Raw genomic sequence first — 19,255 nt, 5'->3', positions numbered from 1 at the left:
ACTCAAAACCAGGTCCTCTACAAGAGCAGTAATCACTCTTAAAGTTAGAACCATCTCTTTAGCTCTGCCCATCCCCCACATTTTTAAAGAATTCACTTTTTTGTTTGTTTGTTTGTTTGTTTGTTTTGAGACAGGTTTTCTTTGTGTAGCCCTGGCTGTCCTGGACTTACTCTGTAGACCAGGCTGGCCTCAAACTCAGAAATCTGCCTGCCTCTGCCTCCCAAGTGCTGGGATTAAAGGCCTGTGCCACCACTGCCCAGCTAAGAATTCACTTTTCTTAATTTATTTTTATTTATGTGCCTTGGTATTTTGCCTGCAAGTATGTCTGTATGAGGGTATCAGATCTGAAGGTAAGAAATCGTTGTGGCTGGGCAGTGGTGGTTCACGCCTTTAATCCCAATGCTTAGGAGGCAGAGGCAGGTGGATTTCTGAGCTCAAGGCCAGACTGGTCTACAGAGTGAGTTCCAGGACAGCCAGGGCTACACAGAGAAACCCTGTCACAAAAAAAAAAAAAAAAAAAAAAAAATCACCACCACCAACAACAACAAAAAGAGGTCATTGTGAGCTGCCACATATGTGTTGGGAATTGAACCCAAGTCCTCTGAAAGAGCAGTAAGTGCTCTTAACCACTGAGCCATCTCTCCAGCCTCCCCTAGCCTTTGGCCTTTAGAGGACTCTCATGTGTCCTTAGACTTTCTATGTAACTGAAGATGACCTTGAGTCCTCCTACTTCTACTACCTGGTACTTCCGTGGCAGGTTTGTACCACCATGCCCTGCTCCTGGCCCGACTTTTCTTGCAGATCATACAGAGAGAAGAGACAGTCCAGTTGCCTAGTCTGGTGACTTCTGCATTGTTCTCCAGGCAACCATCCATCTTGCCCTGATTGGGTCCAGCCCAGCAGCTTCCAGGATGACACTGGCATCTGACCAGCTTGCTCAGCATCTTCTCTCCCTCTCCCTGTCTCTGTGTCCAGCAATCTGTCTTCCTGCCTGCTCTTCTGTCAGATCAATCTCTCTCCCTCTCTCTCCTCTCTCCCTCCCTTTCTTCTCTTTCTTCCTTTCTGTCCTTCCTCCTTTTCCTTCCCAAACTTAACTCCCTACCTCCCTTTCCCTCTCTCCAAAGTCTCATATATCACAGGATAGTCTTAAACTCATGATGTGCAGCTGGGCCGTGGTGGCGCATGCCTTTAATCCCAGCACTTGGGAGGCAGAGGCAGGTGGATTTCTGAGTTTGAGGCCAGCCTGGTCTACAGAGTGAGTTCTAGGACAGCCAGCAGGGCCATACAGAGAAACCCTGTCTCAGAAAAAAACAAAAAAACAAAAAAACAAAACAAAACAAAAAAAACCAAAAACACTTATGATGTGCCCAAGGTTGACCTTGAACTCCTGATCCTCCTGCCTGACACCCCTCCCCCCAAACACACACACAAATACTTCCCCACAGCAGGGATTATAGGTATATGACACTAAGCTTAAGTCAAACAGATGTTTCTTTACATCTGCTCAAAAAAAAAAAAAAATCACACAACTACAATCAAGGTCCAAGCTGATCAAGCCCCCTACTTCTTTATGATTAATCTCCAAAAGCTTGTTGGACCATCTTCATTTGATACAGGTGGTCAGTGCTGCCCTGAGAATGTGAATCCCCACAGCAGAATGGGTGGATGCTTGGCTCCATTGGAAGTAGAACAGGGGGCTGGCGAGATGGCTCAGTGGGTAAGAGCACAGACTGCTCTACCGAAGGTCCTGAGTTCAAATCCCAGCAACCACATGGTGGCTCACAACCACCCATAATGAGATCTGATGCCCTCTTCTGGTATGTCTGAAGACAGCTACAGTGTACTTATGTATAATAATAAATAAATCTTTAAAAAAAAAAAAAAAAGGAAGTAGAGCCAGGAGGACTGACAATGTGGGTCTCAAGGCCACTTCACTGCCATGTGGCTTCTTCTAAAGTGCTCAGAGAAAGTCTCTTGCTTGAGGTTCACTTGGAGTTGGAACCTTGGACTTGTTTTCTGTCCCTTTGCTCAGAAAACTTAGCTGCCAACCTCATCCCTCTGGGACCCAAGCTGGTTTCTTTCCTGTGTTATTTTCTCTTCCCATTGTTGGGCGTGGACCTTAGGCCTCGCTCATGACAGGCTCAACCACTGAGCCATGCTCATAGCTCCTCCCAGATGTATTTTAGGCTGGCTAACACTTGACCAGCCAGTTCACTAAGGGATCCTGGGTAGGTGTTCTACTGCTGAGCCACACTCCCAACTCCAGCCTAGGTCCGCCCCACTATCCTGAATGTTCTCTTATCATCTTGGAGAATCTCCTCTTGTTCTGTCTTTGGACTTCAGTGTCCCCAAGAGTTACAGCCACCTGTTGACTCTCCTTCCCTGCCTAGAGACTAAACCAATGTCCTCACTTACTCTGCTCCCTTCTTCCATCTCATGGCCATGTCGACCCTATCTACTCTGCGGTTCAGATTTTGACTCTCTCAGACCCTGGTCTATGCAGTTTAGGGCTGTTAGAGAAAAAAAAAAAAATCTCAGGGTGGGACAGATGGCTGCCTCCTTAGAACATGGCCTCCAGGCCCAGATGGCTGTGGAATGGTCAGTCGTTGTAAGCCCTTACCCCCCATCCACCCACTTCAGGAGTTCCGGGAAACCAGCAGCCTGTTCTCTAGCCTGCCTCCTCCCCTCCTCCTGCCATGACTCAGCAACTGACTCCAGCTTCTACTTTCAAGAGAAATAGGCTCCCAGGAACCTCCCTGCAGTCCACTCTGAAGTCCGTCCCACTCAACTGTCATCTCAGGATGCTCTTCCCTTCCACCACCCCAGATGATCCACTTGTCCCCTCCAAGCTACCCCAACCCTCCAGCATGATTATCTCCAGGTTCTTATTCTGATTTTCAGATCTTTCTTTGTTTTGAGACAGGGTCTCACCCACCATGTAGCCAGGCTGGCCTTGAACTGGCCCTGAACTCAGAAATCCGCCTGCCTCCGCCTTCCAAGTGCTAGGATTAAAGGCGTGCACCACCACGCCCGACCCTGCATTTGTTTCGTGTGTGTGTGTGTGTGTGTGTGTGTGTGTGTGTGTGTGTGTGTGTATGGCCGTGCTCGTGTTACAGAGTACAGGTGGAGGCCAGAGGACACTTGAAGAAGTTGGTTTTCCTACCACATGGGTTCCAAGGGTCAAATTCACATTGCCATGCCAGTACATTTACCAACCGAGCCATCTTGCTTGCACTGAGGAGGCTGAGGCAAGAGGATCACAAGATCAAGGCCAGCCTGAGTGACAGAACCAGTCTAAGGCTAGCCTGGGCTGCATTTAGAGACCCTATTACAAAACCTAAACCAAGTAAACAAAGGACAGGAAAAGCAGCTGCTGGGACATACATACAATCTCAAGATGTGTGTGGCTGAGGCAGGAGGATCAGAGTAAGTTCAAAGCTAGCCTGGGACACAGGAAACCCTGTTTTAAAGAAAGTGCATAATCCCAGCACTCGGGAGGCAGAGGCAGGCAGATTTCTGAGTTCGAGGCCAGCCTGGTCTACAGAGTGAGTTCCAGGACAGCCAGGGCTACACAGAGAAACCCTGTCTTGAAAAACAAAACAAAAAACAAAACAAAAAAAAGTGCAGAGACTCAGTGGTTAAGAGGACACAGGTTCAATTCCCAGCACCCACATGGCGACTCACAACTGTCTGTAACTCCAAGATCTGACACCCTCACACAGATGTACATGCAGGCAAAACACCAGTGCACATAAAATGAAAGGAGGAGGAGGAGGAAGAGGAGGAAGCAGCAGCCAAGGAAAAACCCTGTATCTAAATAATACAATACAATACAAGAGAAAAAATACAATACAATACAGTACAAAAATTAGTGCAGGGGCGGGTGAGGTTGCTCAGTGGGTAAAATCCTTACCGTACAAATCTGGTAAATCCCGGGAACCCATCTAAAGATGGAAAGAGAATTGACTTCATAATCTTTTGCCCATCCATGGACACACACACTAACACACATATACACACCACAATATATACATATCATAATACATGCACACAGACACACACATCACAATACACATGCATATCAACATATACACTTATCACAATATACTCACACATCATACTATGCGTACACATATCACAACACACACACAAATTTTACAATACACACACTATAATAAAGTTTTAGGACCAGCAGCTCCTGCCCGGAGCCCTGACAGTCTGAGCTGGGTCTATGGAACTCACACGGTGGAAGAGAGAGCTGAGTCCTACAGCCCATCCTCTGGTCTCCATGCATGTGCACACACACAAACTAAATACAATTAAACTGAACAAGTACAATGTAAGCCTGCCCCCACGCAGCCCTTACCCCAGTTTTTCCTGGCTCAAGAACTGGAAGGCTCAGCCAGTGCCCACCGCAGGATCACATCTCATGCCTCCCCCATGGGCAAATGATAAATAGCGTTTTAGGGCTGGTGGCATGGCCCCCTCAGTAATGGCACCTACCTTGAAGCCAGCCCTTCTGGGACCTTTTTCTTTTAATCCTTTCCTCCCCTACCCCTAGAACCCAGGAAATCTCCCAGGAGGCAAGAAAGAGTCAGAAAATCCCCAGGATTCCATGTTGTTCTTCTGATCTGGATGGGACAACTGGCGTTCAAAGGATCTTGGGAGAAGGCAAGAAAATATGGGACTTTTTTTTTAGCATTATCCCAAATGGCTTGTTCTGAGCCACTCTGTCACTAGTGTGTTATTTTCAAACACAAGGGCCGAGATCAGAAACGTCACAAGCCCTTTGTTTGAGGCTAATCAGGCTTTTTCTGGCTGTAATCAAGTGGAGAAACCGAGCCCTCTAATCCACGTATGGATAAAGTTTGGTAGTAGGCTCTTCAAGGAGAGAATTAGGAGTGGATAATGTTCTAATGCTGGTTTGAGTGGTATTGTAGGAGGGGAAGCCAGAATGGTGGCTCACACCTGGAATCCCAGCACCCTGGGGACAGTTAGGACCAGCCTAGGCTATGTGGAGCCAGACCCTGTCTCAAAACAAAGTCCACAATAATAACAATGAAGAGGAACAGGAGCAGAGGAGGATGGGGAAGAGGAGAATGAGAAGAAGGAGATTCCAGCTAGCATACTTATCCTGTCTGAGCTATGGAGATTGCATTAAAATGCAGAGGTGGCCCTCACCAGGTTCCAAGCCACCATGCTCTTAGACTTCCCAGCCTCAATAATCATAAGCCAAATAAACTTGTTTTGTTTTTTTTCAGTGCTGGGGATTGAACCCAATGCACAGGATTGGCAAGCATGCTACCACTAAACTGTATCCCAGCTCCTAAAAACAAATTTGTTTTCTTTTTTTTTTTTTTTTTTGAGACAAAGCTTTATTATAGATCTCTGACAGGCCTGGGTCTCACAGAGATCCACCAGCCTCTACCTCCCCAAATACTGGGATTAAATGTCTATGCCACCATACCTGGCTTTAAACTTTTTTCTTTCTTAAAGAATTTATTTTAGCTGGGCATGGTGACACACACCTTTAATCCCAGCACTCCGGAGGCAGAGGCAGGCAGATTTCTGAGTTCGAGGCCAGCCTGGTCTACAAAGTGAGTTCCAGGACAGCCAGGGCTATACAGAGAAACCCTGTCTCGGAAAAAAAAAGAATTTATTTTAAATGTTATTTTTTTAGTTCTATGCGCATGTTGTGTGGGGAAGTGCATGTATGTGTAGGTGACTGTGGAGGCCAGAGGCCTTGGCTTTCCTGGAGCTGGAGTTCTAGGTGCATGTGAGCCACCTGATGTAGGTGCCAGACAGTTTCTTGGAAATCTTCCTCTGGAAGAGTAGTGTATGTCCTTAACTACTGAGCCATCTCTCTAGCCCCATGAAAATAGTTTTTTTTTTTTTTTTTTAGGGTTTTTTTAAAACATTTATTTATTTGTTTGTTTGTTTGTTTATTACATGTAAGTACACTGTAGCTGTCTTCAGACACTTCAGAAGAGGGAGCCACCATATGGTTGCTGGGATTTGAACTTCGAACCTTCGGAAGAGCAGTCGGGTACTCTTACCCACTGAGCCATCTCACCAGCCCGAAAATAGTTTTATTACATTTGAAGTGTTTGAGAGTGCGTGTACTTGCATGAGTGTGCACATGTGTGTTATGCGTATGTGCTACGGGGCATGTATGGAGGTCTGATGAGAACTTGTGGGAGTTGCTTCTCTACTACTGTGTGAGATCCAGGGATGGAACTCAGGCCCTCAGGCTTGGAGGTAGGGATCTTTAACTGCTGCATCGCATCCTTTTAAACTTTTTTCAATTGTTTTTTGAGATGGGGGTCCTCTCTCTGTAGTACAGGCTAGCCCTTCTCTTGCTTCAGTCTCCTCAGTGCTAGAATTACACACACACACACACACACACACACACACACACACACACACACACACATCACTACCACCACCACCACCATAATCATACCTGGCTGTATACATAGAGGAGTGTATGAGACACCAGCTTAGTCCCCATGTTCTGGCCATCTTTCCATTCCCAGTATGCAGTACTTACTGTGGACAGAGAGAAACACAGGGTCTGGCCAGCTGTGGAGCATAGACTTGGCCGAGGCAGGAAGAATTCAAGGTAAGCCTCAGCTACATAATAGGTTTGAGGTTAGCCTATGCCACGTCAGACCCTTTTTTCGTTTTGTTTTGTTTTGTTTTTTCGAGACAGGGTTTCTCTGTATAGCCCTGGCAGTCCTGGAACTCATTCTGGTAGACCAGGCCGGGCCTTGAACTCAGAAATCCACCTGCCTCTGCCTCCCGAGTGCTGGGATTAAAGGCGTGCGCCACCACCGCCCAGCGTGTCAGACCTCTTTTAAGGCAAGGAGGGCAGGACAAAAACTTTTGCTTCCCTCTCATCCTCTCCTCCAGTTCTCTTGTGTGGAGATAAAAAGGCTTCACATAGGGCTGGGGGCGAGGCTCACTGGTAGAGCATCTGCCTAGAATCCCACAATGTGGGGGCTGGGGGCGTGGCTCAATGGTAGAGCCCCCACCTCCCCCACTCCCCCCACCCCCTGCCTAGAATCCCCCAGTGTGGAGGCTGGGGGCGTGGCTCAGTGGTAGAGCCCCTGCCTAGAATCCCCCTGGGAGGGGCTGGAGGGTGTGGCTTAGTATTCATACACTTTCTTAGCAAGATTGAGACCATGGACTCTACTCACAGCTACACGCGCACACACACACACACACACACACACACACACACACACACAATTCCAATATTTGAGAGGCAGAGTTAAGTGGATCTCTGAGTTTAAGCCAGCCTGGTCTGTAGCATCGGTTCCAGAACAGCCAAGACTGTACAGAAAAAGCCTGTCTCAAGGAAAAAACGGAGGAAGAGAAGGGAGGAGGAGGAGGAGGGAGGGAGGGAGGAGGAAGAGGAGGAAGGGTTCACACATTCCTGGCTTCCATATGCAGAAGGGCTGTCCTTTTTCTTGTAACACCAGAGATCACCACGAGTACCCACTAGACACAATGGTATGGCTGTTTAAAAGCTGTTTCCACTGAGCAAGCCCCCCCCCCCCCCCCAATGGCAACTCTTTGCCTGTGGCTGGAAGTCTGCCAGCTGGAGCTGCTACACTGCGTAAGGGATTACTATTCTGGATAAGCAAGACACTCTTGCTGTCCCGTCCAGCCTACCAACCCCCAGCTCCCAACAGGACAGAGAAGACACCTGCCTGGCTCAGAGACTTCAGACAGGGAGACAAGCTCCATGTTCCTGAGTCACAGTGACTCACTAGGCTCGGGCTTGAATAGGTGCCTTTTGTCCTTGCCCATCCCCATGTTCAGAGCAAGGCGCTGGTGCTGGATGACCAAGCCTCCTGATGCTTCTGGCGCAGCCCTGGCTCCTGTCTGCATGCTGCGTCAGCGCCCGCCCGTCTTCCTATTACATGACCAAGTGGGATTTGTACTCTCTGAGCATTAGCGCTGGGCTGACTCTGCAGAACAATGGCCAATGCCAGCGCCAGTCTCACCCTTTCCAGGAGATTCTGTGACCACTTAGAATCCTTTTCGGGCAACTCAGCCTGGCCTCCTTTCAGGGACACCCCCCTGCTATGATTTGAATCAGAAACATGCCCCCACAGGCTCATATTTTGTTTTCCCCACTTAACAATGATGTTTTGAAGGGCCATGGTACTTTTTGATGGGACCTAGCGGAGAGTCATGTCTTTGTGAGTAGGTGAACAGTTGAAGGTTATAGATTGTTTCCTGTTTCTCCTCCCTCCCTCCCTCCAGTCCTCTTTCCTTTCCTTTCTTATCTTTATTGTTGTGTTTTTTAAAATTGTTCTACTCATGTAGCTCAGGCTATTCTCCAACTCCTAGTCTACCTCAGCTGCCCAAGTACTGGATCACAAGTGTATGCCACCACACCCAGCTCTACATTGTCTTATTTCTTAGGTCTCAGTGTGATGGTTTGTATATGCTCAGCCCAGGGAGTGGCTCTTTTAGAAGTTGAGGTCTTGTTGGAGTAGGTATGTCACTGTGGGTGTGGGCTCTAAGACCCTAATTCTAGCTGTCTGGAAGTCCAGTCTTCTACTAGCAGCCTTTAGATGAAGATGTAGAACTCTCAGCTCCTCCTGCATCATGCCTGCCTGGATGCTGCCAGGCTCCCACTTAATGATAATGGACTGAACCTGTAAGGCAACCCCAGTTAAGTGTCCTAAAGAGTTGCTGTGGCCCCGCAGTGATGGCACACACCTTTAATCCCAGCACTTGGGAGGCAGAGGCAGGCGTATTTCCGAGTTCGAGGCCAGCCTGGTCTACAAAGTGAGTTCCAGGACAGCCAGGGCTACACAGAGAAACCCTGTCTCAAAAAACAAACAAACAAACAAAAAAAGAGTTGCTGTGGTCACGGTGTCTGTTCACAACAGTAAAACCCTAACTACTCAGTTAGTCTGGACTGGTCTTGAGCTATGTTGTGAAGGATGACTCTCACCTTCTCAGCCTTGTTTTTCCATCTCTCAAGTATTGGTTTGTGGGTGTGCACCTCCACATCCAGCTTATGTGAGCTTGGGGCTTCTTCCTACATGATGATGGGCAGGCACTCTACCTGCTGAGCTCTACCTAGCCGCATGCCTAACTTATCACTTAAATGTTTGATTTTGCAATGTATGTATGGGAATGAAAATTGCTTGAACTGGACTGAAATTGACCAATCCTCAGCAGTTAGAAGTCCTCTAAACACACCAGGCACCCATCTCTCTGCTTGTAGTCAGCAGGCTGCCCTGTTCCCAACACTATAACTCTCTCTCTCCCATGAGTCTTTGTTTTGCTCTCTATGGGAGTTCCAAGTCTCAAACCAAATGTTCATTTCAGGGACTTTTTTTTTTCCAAGTTCCATACTGCCATTCTAGGGACTGGACTGAAGAGACAGCGCAGTGGGTAAAGTGTGTGCTGCACAAGCATGAAGATGTCAGTTCAGGTCCCCAAACCCAGGGAACTGTAGCCCCAGCCCTGGGGAAAGTGCAAAGAGGAGGGCCACTGAAGCTTGATAGTCAGCCAGCCTAGCCAATCAGTGAGTTCCTGGTTCAGAAAGAGACCCTGCTTCAAAAACTGAAGTGGAGCATGATAAAGGAAGATACTCAAGATCAAACTGGCTTGTGTGCATCTTGAGAAGTAGAGATAGGGACATTGAAAGGAGTTTAAGGCCATCCTAGGCTCCTAGGCTACATAGCAATACAATGTCTCAAAATCACACACACACACACAAACAAAGAGAGACAGAAAGAGAGACAGAGACACAGAGAGACAGACAGAGACACAGAGAGAGACAGATACAGAGAGACAGAGAGAAACAGACAGAAAGAGAGACACAGAGAGACAGAGAGACAGACAGAGACAGACACGCGCACACACACACACACACACACACACACACACACACAGAGAGAGAGAGAGAGAGAGAGAGAGAGAGAGAGAGAGAGAGCTAATAAGTTTCTAGCACAGGCTACATTGTTCCTCTATATCCTGAAAAGAACTGATTTGTGTCTTTATTTGAGGCAGTGTATTTTTTTTTTTTCTTCCTTTTCCATTTTCATTGATTCCTACTCAAGATGTTACTTTGTAGCCCTGGGTGGCTTGGAACTCGCTGAGGCTGCAGGGTTTGAGAGATATATCAACTGGTAAAAGTGCTTGCCACCAAGCCTGGGGACCGAGGTCAATTCTCCAGACCCATTGGGTAGAGTCTCTCTTCTCTCTCTCTCTCTCTCTCTCTCTCTCTCCCTCTCTCTCTCTCTCTCTCTCTCTCTCCCCCCTCTTTCACACACACACACACACACACACACACACACACACACACACAGAGCAGGGCATAGAGCACCTGCCTATATTCCCAACAATCAGAAGGAAGAGGCAAAGCTAGTCTGAGACCAGTTAAGTTTGTATTTCCTTTTATTGCATACATTTATTTATTTAGTGGGATGGCATACATGCACCACAGTGTGTGTCCGTTCGTGTGTGTGTGTGTGTGTGTGTGTGTGTGAGAGAGAGAGAGAGAGAGAGAGAGAGAAAGAGAGACAGACAGACAGAGAGGGAGAGAGAGAGGATTTTGAGACAAATATATTGTTGTGTAGCCTAGAAGCCTAGAAGCCTAGGGTGACCTTTTTTTTTTTTTTTTTTTTGAGACAGGGTTTCTCTGTATAGCCTTTGCTGTCCTGGAACTCACTCTGTAGACCAGGCTGGCCTCGAACTCAGAAATCCCCGCCTGCCTCTGCCTCTGAATGCTGGGATTAAAGGCGTGCGCCACCATGCCTGGTGCCTAGGGTGACCTTAAAGCCCTTTCAGTTCTGCTGTCTCTGCCTCTTAAGCACAGGGACTACAGGCATGAGTCCGCACACCGGTTTTGTAATTGGCCTTTTTTTTTTTTAAGGCAGTGTCTCACATAGCTAGGGTTGGTTCACTATGTAGCCCCACCCTTCCACCTCCACCTCCCCAGTGCTGGGATTACAGGTGTTCTTCTCCATGACAGGCACCTAATTGTTCCCCTAGATGACAGAGCAGAGTGTTTGGCCCCCACACAATGGGCGTGGCTTGCACAATACAGCCGAAGCAACAGATGGAGAAGCTAGAATGTACGTTTTCAAAGACCTTTCAGAAATTCTATTCAGGCAGATGGAAAGATACTGATACTCAGGGTTTAGCTGGAAGCTTTGCCGATACAAATGGCAAAAGTCCTCTCCTCTCCTCTCCTCTCCTCTCCTCTCCTCTCCTCTCCTCTCCTCTCCTCTCCTCTCCTCTCCTCTCCTCTCCCATATTGGTTTTGCTATGTGGCCAACTGTGAGCCTTGGTTCACCAGACCTCACTGTCTGCCCCTGCCTTCCCAGTGCTGGAATTAAAGTTGTACTCTGCCACACCTGACTACAATGGAATATCTTTACATTTTATTTTTATTCATCTGTATGGGTATTTTGTCTACATGTGTGTCTGAGTACCACAAGTGCACAATGCCCTCAGGGGCCCGAAGAGGGTATCTAGTCCCCTAGAATTGGAGTTACAGACCACCGTATGCAGCCACATGGGTGCTGAGGACCTAACTCTGGCACTGCCGGAGAACAGCCAGTGCTTTTAACACTGAATCATCTCTCTGGACCCTAGAATGCTCATTTTGGTTTTGTGCTTTTTGTTTTTTGTTTTTGTTTTTGTTTTTTTGAGGTATAGCCCTGGCTGTCCTGGCACTCACTGTGTAGATCAGGCTGGCCTCGAACTCAGAAATCTGCCTGCCTCTTCCTCCCAAGTGCTGGGATTAAAGGCATGTGCCAACACTGCCTGGCTCTTGTTTTTTTTTTTTTTTTTTTTAAATCAGCTCCAGATTTGTGCTGCCTGATAGTAACACATTCCTTTTTTTTTTTTTAATATTTATTTATTATATGTAAGTACACTGTAGCTGTTTTCAGACACACCAGAAGAGGGCATCAGATTTCGTTACGGATGGTTATGAGCCACCATGTGGTTGCTGGGATTTGAACTCAGGACCTTTGGAAGAGCAGTCGGCGCTCTTAACCGCTGAGCCACCTCACCAGCCCTTTGTTTTGTTTTTTAAAGACAGAGTCTCAGTGTGTCATCCTGGCTGGCTTGGAAGTTACTATGTAGACTAGGCTAGTTTCTTGAGGGCTGAGACCTGCATTATCATGCCCCACTATAAGGAAGCCTTCATCTGGGCTCATACTGCGAAGGCCTTGTCTTACAAGCATGAGGCCACGAGTTCAATCCCCAATACCTATGTAGAAAATACTAGCCGGGCAAGGTGGTGCATGCCTTTGATCCCAGCACTTGGGAGGCAGAGGCAGGCAGATTTCTGAGTTCAAGGCCAGCCTGGTCTACAAAGTGAGTTCCAGGACAGCCAGGGATACACAGAGAAACCTTGTCTCGAACTCCCCTCCACCCCCCAAAATACTAGGTATGGTGGTGGTCGTGGTATGTCCTTGCTATCCCAGCCCTGGGAGGGGGGAACAGCTGGACCCCTGGGGTTTGCTGCCCAGCTTATCTGTGGGGTCTAGGCCAATGCTGTCTTACAGAAGGTAAATGGCTTTCCTGAAGAAGACGCTCGAGGTTGTCCTCTGGTTTATACATGTACACACATACATGCACACAAACCACAGATAAACAGACATAGAAATGATCCAATTTCTTCCTTTTATAGTTTCAAAATCTGAAACCCAGGGAGATAATATACTTGCCCAAGGTCATTTGGCAAGTTCCATGACAAAGTCAAGGTCTTTAACATTTGAGTCCTGCCTCTCAGCACAGGCCTCTTCATCTGATCTAGGACCTACTATAGAGGCTGCCCACTGAGATTCTCCCATCATCCTTTGCAAGTTGCCCATGTTAGGGAAGAGATGGTGAAAGCAGTCTCAGGAACAGGATGGGTACATTGCTGGTAGCTTGTTGAAGATGCTGCTGCCATGGCCACTGTTCCCTATGCACTAATCTGGGAATGTCTCCAGCAGTCAGGAGACAGGGCCGTGACAGTTTATGACTGCAGGCCACTGATTTCCATGGCTGGCCTGCTTGTCTGCCAACTCAGCCGGAGAAGATGCAGTTAGAAGGTCATGTCCTCCAGTGCAGGATTTCAGTTGATCACATAGCCTTGCGGTGTCTCTGCCTTCTGGTCTGAAAACCAGGGAGAGGGCTTGATGCACAGCTCAGTGGTGGAGTGCTTGCTCAGTATGCATGAGGCCCTGGGTTTAAGCCCCAGCACTGTGTAACCAGACCCCCTCCCCCGCCCCCGGGGAGGGGGCTCACATCTGCCTCACATCAGGAGGTGGAGGCTGGAGAGTCAGGAGTCCAAGGTCCTACTGAGCTACCTGTTTTTGGTTTTGTTTTGTTTTTACATAGGTTCTCACAGTCTAGCCTTGGCTGGTCTGGAACCAGAGAAATCCTGTTCCCTACACACACACACACACATACACACACACATACACACACACACACACACACACACACACTGGAGTTAAAATGTCAGCTGTCACTCATAGTGTTCTTTTCTTTTTTTTAAAAAAGTTTTAAATATTTACTTATTTAAAACTTGAGTGTGTATGAGTGTGTGTGAGTGTGCACCCACCTGTGTGTCTGTGTGCCTGTGTGTATGTCTGTGTGTGTCTGTGTGTGTATATCTGTGTATGTGTGTCTCTGTGTGTGTGTGTGTATGTCTGTGTGTGTATATCTGTGTGTCTCTGTGTGTGTGTATATCTGTGTGTGTATCTGTGTGTGTCTGTGGGTGTGTGTGTGTCTGTCTGTGTGTATATGTCTGTGTGTGTATGTCTCTGTGTGTGTGTGTCTGTGTGTGTATGTGTATATCTATGTGTATCTGTGTGTGTGTCTTCTGTGTGTGTATGTCTCTGTGTGTGTGTCTCTGTGTGTGTATATATCTGTGTGTGTATGTCTGTATGTGTGTATATCTGTGTGTGTGTGTGTGTATGTCTGTGTGTATGTATATCTGTGTGTGTGTATGTCTGTGTGTGTGTGTATGTCTCCGTATATGTGTGTGTAGCATGTGGAGGTCAGAAGACATTCTTGTGGAGTGGGTTCTTTCCCTCCACCTCTTTTTTGGTTTGTTTTGTCTTGATTTTCTCTGTCTGTCCTGGAGCTCACTCTAGACCAGGCTGGCCTCAGAAATCCTCCTGCCTCTGCCTCCCAAGTGCTGGGATTAAAGGCATGTGCCATCACTGCTGGGCTTATTGGCCTGTTTAATGAACTCAGGCAGCTTTGGTGATGAACTGGCACAGACTGGATTACAGGGAAAAAGGGTGTCTCTGAGGAAGTTTCCTCAGAGACAGAGGAAGTGCGAGGGAAGGGTTTGTTTTTTTTTTTGTTGTTGGTTTTGTTTTGTTTTGTTTTTTACACTAGGGTCTGACTATTGCCTGGTGTTACGGTAAGAGAAGAGACCAGGCCAAATCCTTTGCAGGAGAAGATAGGGAGAAAATTTAGAAATTCTACATTTTTAGAATTTCTCTCCATTTGGTCTCTCCCTTCCATGCTTGGCAGAACAGCACCCCAAAACTGCACTCATTAGCTTACTGATCTCATTCATTCATTATTTCCCCCCCTGTTTTGGTTTTTTCTTTCTGTACTTTATTTTGTGTGAGTATGAAGGGGAACATGCATTGGTGTCTTTGTGTGTGTGTAGATCAGAGGACAACTTGTGGGAGTTGGGTCCTAGGGATTGAACTCTGTGGTGGTAAGCACCCTTACCCACTGAGCCATCTTGCTGGGCCCTCTTTTTGGATTACTTTTTTTTTAATTTTTGATTTTATTTTATGTGTATAGGTATTATGTCTACATGCATATATGTGTACTGTGTGTACGCCTTGTGCCTATGGAGGCCAGAAGTGGGTGTCAGATCTCTTGGAACTGGAGCTAGAGATGGCTGTGAGCCACTATGTGGGAGCTACACAATGAACCCAGGTTCTGTGGAAGTGCAGCCGGTGCCCTTCAACACTGAGGCATCCCTCCAACCCATCTGTTTTGGAGTTTTGAGACAGGCAGTTATTCCATAGCTGAGTCTGGTCTTAAATTTATGGACAATCCTCCTGCCTCAATCTTCCAAACAGTAGGATTAGAGGGGTTTGTCATGAATGCTGTGACCTGTCCGGTGCCTATGTCATTCACTGGTGTATACTGTTCAATTTATTTATCATTGTATGTGTCTGAGTGCTTGGCCTGCATGCATGCATGTGCAAGGTATGTGTACCTGGTGCCTGTGGAGATCAGAAGAAGACATCAGAGTCCCTGGACCTGGAGTAACAGATGGTTGTCACCTGCCATGTGGGTGCTGAGACTTGAACTGGGGTCCCCTGCAAGAGCAGCAAATGCTTTTAACTTTTGAGCTCTCTCCCTAGGCCCTTCATTCATTGCTTGATGTACCATGCTCTGTATGCTTCTGATCTACCAGGTCCTGTGGTAATTTCTGATCCTTCAATAGCGATGAAGACAATATGCAGATCTGACTATTTTCTACCATTGTTAAAATATCCTGTGGAGAGTATGTTGGATCACTGCTGTCACCCCTGTATTCTGAGGCCTAAGGCACACAGAAGGCTAGGAGTTCAAGGCCAGCCTGGGTTACATAGAGAGCTTCAGACTAGCTTGGCTACAGAGTGAGACTATTTCAAAAGGAAAAAAAAACCAAAAAAACAAATAAACGCAAAACCAAACAGGTGATAGACCCGAGGAGGCAGAGGTGAGAGGATTAGGAGTTACCCTTAGTTTATAGGACATATCCAAGCTTATCCTTGGCTACACAGGTCAAAGTTCCTCTGAACTATATGAGGCCAGATCTCAGAACAGAAAAACCACCCGCATTTTCTAAAATAAAGGGAAAGTTGGAAAAACAGACTTCCACCATGTAATCAGCCCACCAATCAAACAAACAACATCAACGAGGAAAATAATAAAGACGCTTCATTTATTATTTTAAAATGACTTAGTTCCTGAGCAGGGGAGGGGCTAGGTGAATACAAAAACACTATTTTAGGGGGCGAGGGACAGGATTCAGTTGGGAGCATCCATGTGAGACCCTGGGTGGCAGTCTCAGCACAGTAAAAACTACCAATGAAATCATCAAACTCCAACGTTGAATGACTTAGCATGCTACTTTATGTCCCTTATAGTCTCAGTCCTGACACCATTAGAATTTCATGAAACACCAAACAGTCAGACCACCTATCGATAAATCTGTCCCAGTGTTCCAGGTAAATGACAGTGAATACCTTTGATTCCAGCACTAGGGAGGCAGAGGCAGGATAATCTGTGTGAGTTTGAGCCTGCTCTGCAGGTGTCCGTCCGCAGGCTCTCTCACTGGCCTGGAACTTGCCAAGTAGGTTAGGTTTGCTGGCCAGGGAGCCCCCATGAGTCTTCTCAGCCTTCACCAGGCTGGCATTACACATCTGTGTTACCACACCCAGGTTTGTTTGTTTGTTTGTTTGTTTGCTTTGAAACTGTAGGTGCTGGGTTTAGGCTTAAGCCTTGTTTGCAAGTCGAGCACCCTTCCTACTGTTTCCCATGCTTCCTTTAGTCTATGAGGGCTCAGGTGGAAATGTTGCTGACCCCATTGTAGAATCTTTCTTAGAACCTCCCTCCAGTTGAAAGTTGTTTTTTCTTCGTTTGTTTTGTTTTCCAAGACATGGCTTTTACTGTGTACTCCTGACTGTCCTGGAACTCACTCCACAGAACCTGGCCTTAAACTCACAGAGATCCACCTGCCTTTGCCTCCCAAATACCTCGATCAAAGGTGTGTGCCACCACCCACCTGAAAATACTTTGTGTGGTGCTAGAGGTTGATTTTTTTCTTTCCTTTCCCTTCCCTTCTCCCTCTTGCTCTGGTCCTTACTCGCTCTGGGCCCAGAGGTTGAATTTTTTTTTTTTTTTTTCATAGACAGGGTTTCTCTGTATAGCCCTGGCTGTTCTGGAACTCACTCTGTAGATCAGGCTGGCCTCGAACTCAGCCTGCCTCTGCCTCCCGAGTTCTGGGATTAAAGGTATGCGCCACCACCTGGCAGGGTTGATTTTTTAAAAACTTTTGTTTGTTTTGGTTTGTTTTGTTTTTTTGTTTTTTCGAGACAGGGTTTCTCTGTGTAGCCCTGGCTGTCCTGGAATTTGCTTTGTAGGCCAAGCTGGCCGTGAACTCATAGATCTGCCTACCTCTGCTTCCTTTGTGATGGAATTAAAGGCTTGTGTCACACACCTGGCTTCAAGATTTATTTTTATTTATGTGTTTGTTACATTTGTGTGCCCAATGAGGCTGGAAAAGGCTATCAGATTCTCCAGAGCTAGAATCACAGGCAGTTATAAGCCAGTAGACTGGGTGCTAGGGACCGAACTTGGGGCTCTCTGGGGGATCAGCCAGCAAGATTAACCACGGAGCCACTTCTTGAGCCTTTCATCTTTTCCCATTCATTCATTCATTCATTCATCTTTGAGATGCTGTCTGGGCTGGAATTACCAGCAATCTGGCTGCCTCTGCCTTCCTGATGCTGGGATTAAAGACCAATCCTGATTGTTGAGTGTAAAACAAATTAATAAAAAAGAAAGGAAAGGATATGAGTGGTCCTAAGGTACGGCTAAGGAGAGAGTTTATTACAGGTAAAAAAGGGGCAAGGTGGCAGCGCATGCCTTTAATCCCAGCACTTGGGAGGCAGAGGCAGGCAGATTTCTGGGTTCGAGGCCAACCTGGTCTACAGAGTGAGTTCCAGGACAGCCATGGCTACACAGAGAAACCCTGTCTCGGGGAAAAAAAAAAAAGATATAAAAGAGGCATAGCCAGACGCAGACACATCTGGAAGAGTCCAGAGTGGTCATGACCCTGAACCATGAAGAAAGGGGAACCAGCCAGGAAGCCAAAGGTACAAAAGGAGCAAAACAAGGGGTGGGTAAACAAAAAGTCTGGATTATATAGGGAAGAGCCCCTGGGCAAAGGGCAGCCCCTCCCCCTGTGCCCCAGCTGGCCTGGAGAACCTGGAGGCCAGGTTCACTTTGGTATGTTAAAAGTTAGTCAGCTGCTTGTTGTGGGTTCAAACAGTTGTCTCCTTTTTTTTTTTTTTTTTTTTTTTTTGAGCCGAGTGCTTTGTCTGCTTTGTGTATTGTTGTGTGCTAATGTACAAAGTCATTGGAACTGGGCCGGTGCTCAACGTGTTGAATGGATGAAGCAAAACTCTACAGTCAAGGCCATTGTGTTGGTGCATGCCTATAATTCCAGAACTTCGTCTAGAGTCACCTTAAGAAGTGTAAGACCCTACTTCAAACCAAACAACTCATAAAAACACAATGAAAATAAAATACGCAGTCAAAACTATAGCGGGTGTGCGTTCAGGCAGGCGTTGGTCCAGTTCACTGGAGAGGAAGAAGGGAGTCCCCCAGGGTCAGTCTGCAGGCAGCTACACCATTTAGGGAAAATAGGCAATATACCGGGCGGATATGTGTCATTCTATGATTTCATCCAGTTAAGTCCGATGTTAAAGTGCATCACTGGAGACTGCAACCATGGTGGGTGTGTGTTAGACAGTTGTCCAAGGGTTGCATCATTCACGCGGCCATCTCTAGGACAGGTTCACCTTTTCCATCTTTTCCATGGTGGTGGTTGGGCAGTTTGGATTTACGGTGTCTGTACTTCTTCTGCCTACTTTATATTCGTGTTTTTCCCCTACCCCTCCACCATGACCAGTTACTTCAGTTTCAGAGAGTCCAGATCTAAGGCCTTGACCTTTTCTTTCCTTCCAACTGCCCAGAGGCTATGGGGCGAGGCCGTGAATCAGCACTCGCTTAGGCTAGTGTAGACTGCTTCCCCGCCAGGGGTCCCCAGCGGCTGCGGGTTAGACCCTGCCCCCCATCCGGTCCGCCTCTGCCTGCGCGCAATGCCCACTGGGAGATGTAGTCTCCACCACCCCTTTGTCCTTGGTCTGCTCTGTAATTCAGCTTGCTGCAGGTCAAACTACAATTCCCAGGAGGTCACGCGCCAGAAGCTATGCAAAAAAAAAAAAAAAAAAAAAAAAAAGGGGGGGGGAGAGGCCCCCAGGGGGCAAGGAGAGGTGGGTTTGATGAAGCTGAGGATTTACGGTAAAGTGAAGAAAGGGGCACATTAGGGAGCAGTGTAGTACTGGGGATACACTGAGAAAATCGCAAAGAGCCACCGCGAATGTTCCAGTAGAAGAGAAGCCCAGTAAATGCAGGACCGGGCGGGACCGGGCGGGGCGCGCGCATGCGCGAGTAGGCGGTGACTTTTACG

The sequence above is a fragment of the Mus musculus genome, chromosome 5, assembly GCF_000001635.26.
Source record: "Mus musculus strain C57BL/6J chromosome 5, GRCm38.p6 C57BL/6J".
In the NCBI taxonomy this organism is placed as follows: Eukaryota; Metazoa; Chordata; class Mammalia; order Rodentia; family Muridae; genus Mus; species Mus musculus.
The sequence above is the reverse complement of the archived record's forward strand: the minus strand, read 5'-3'. Positions refer to the sequence as shown.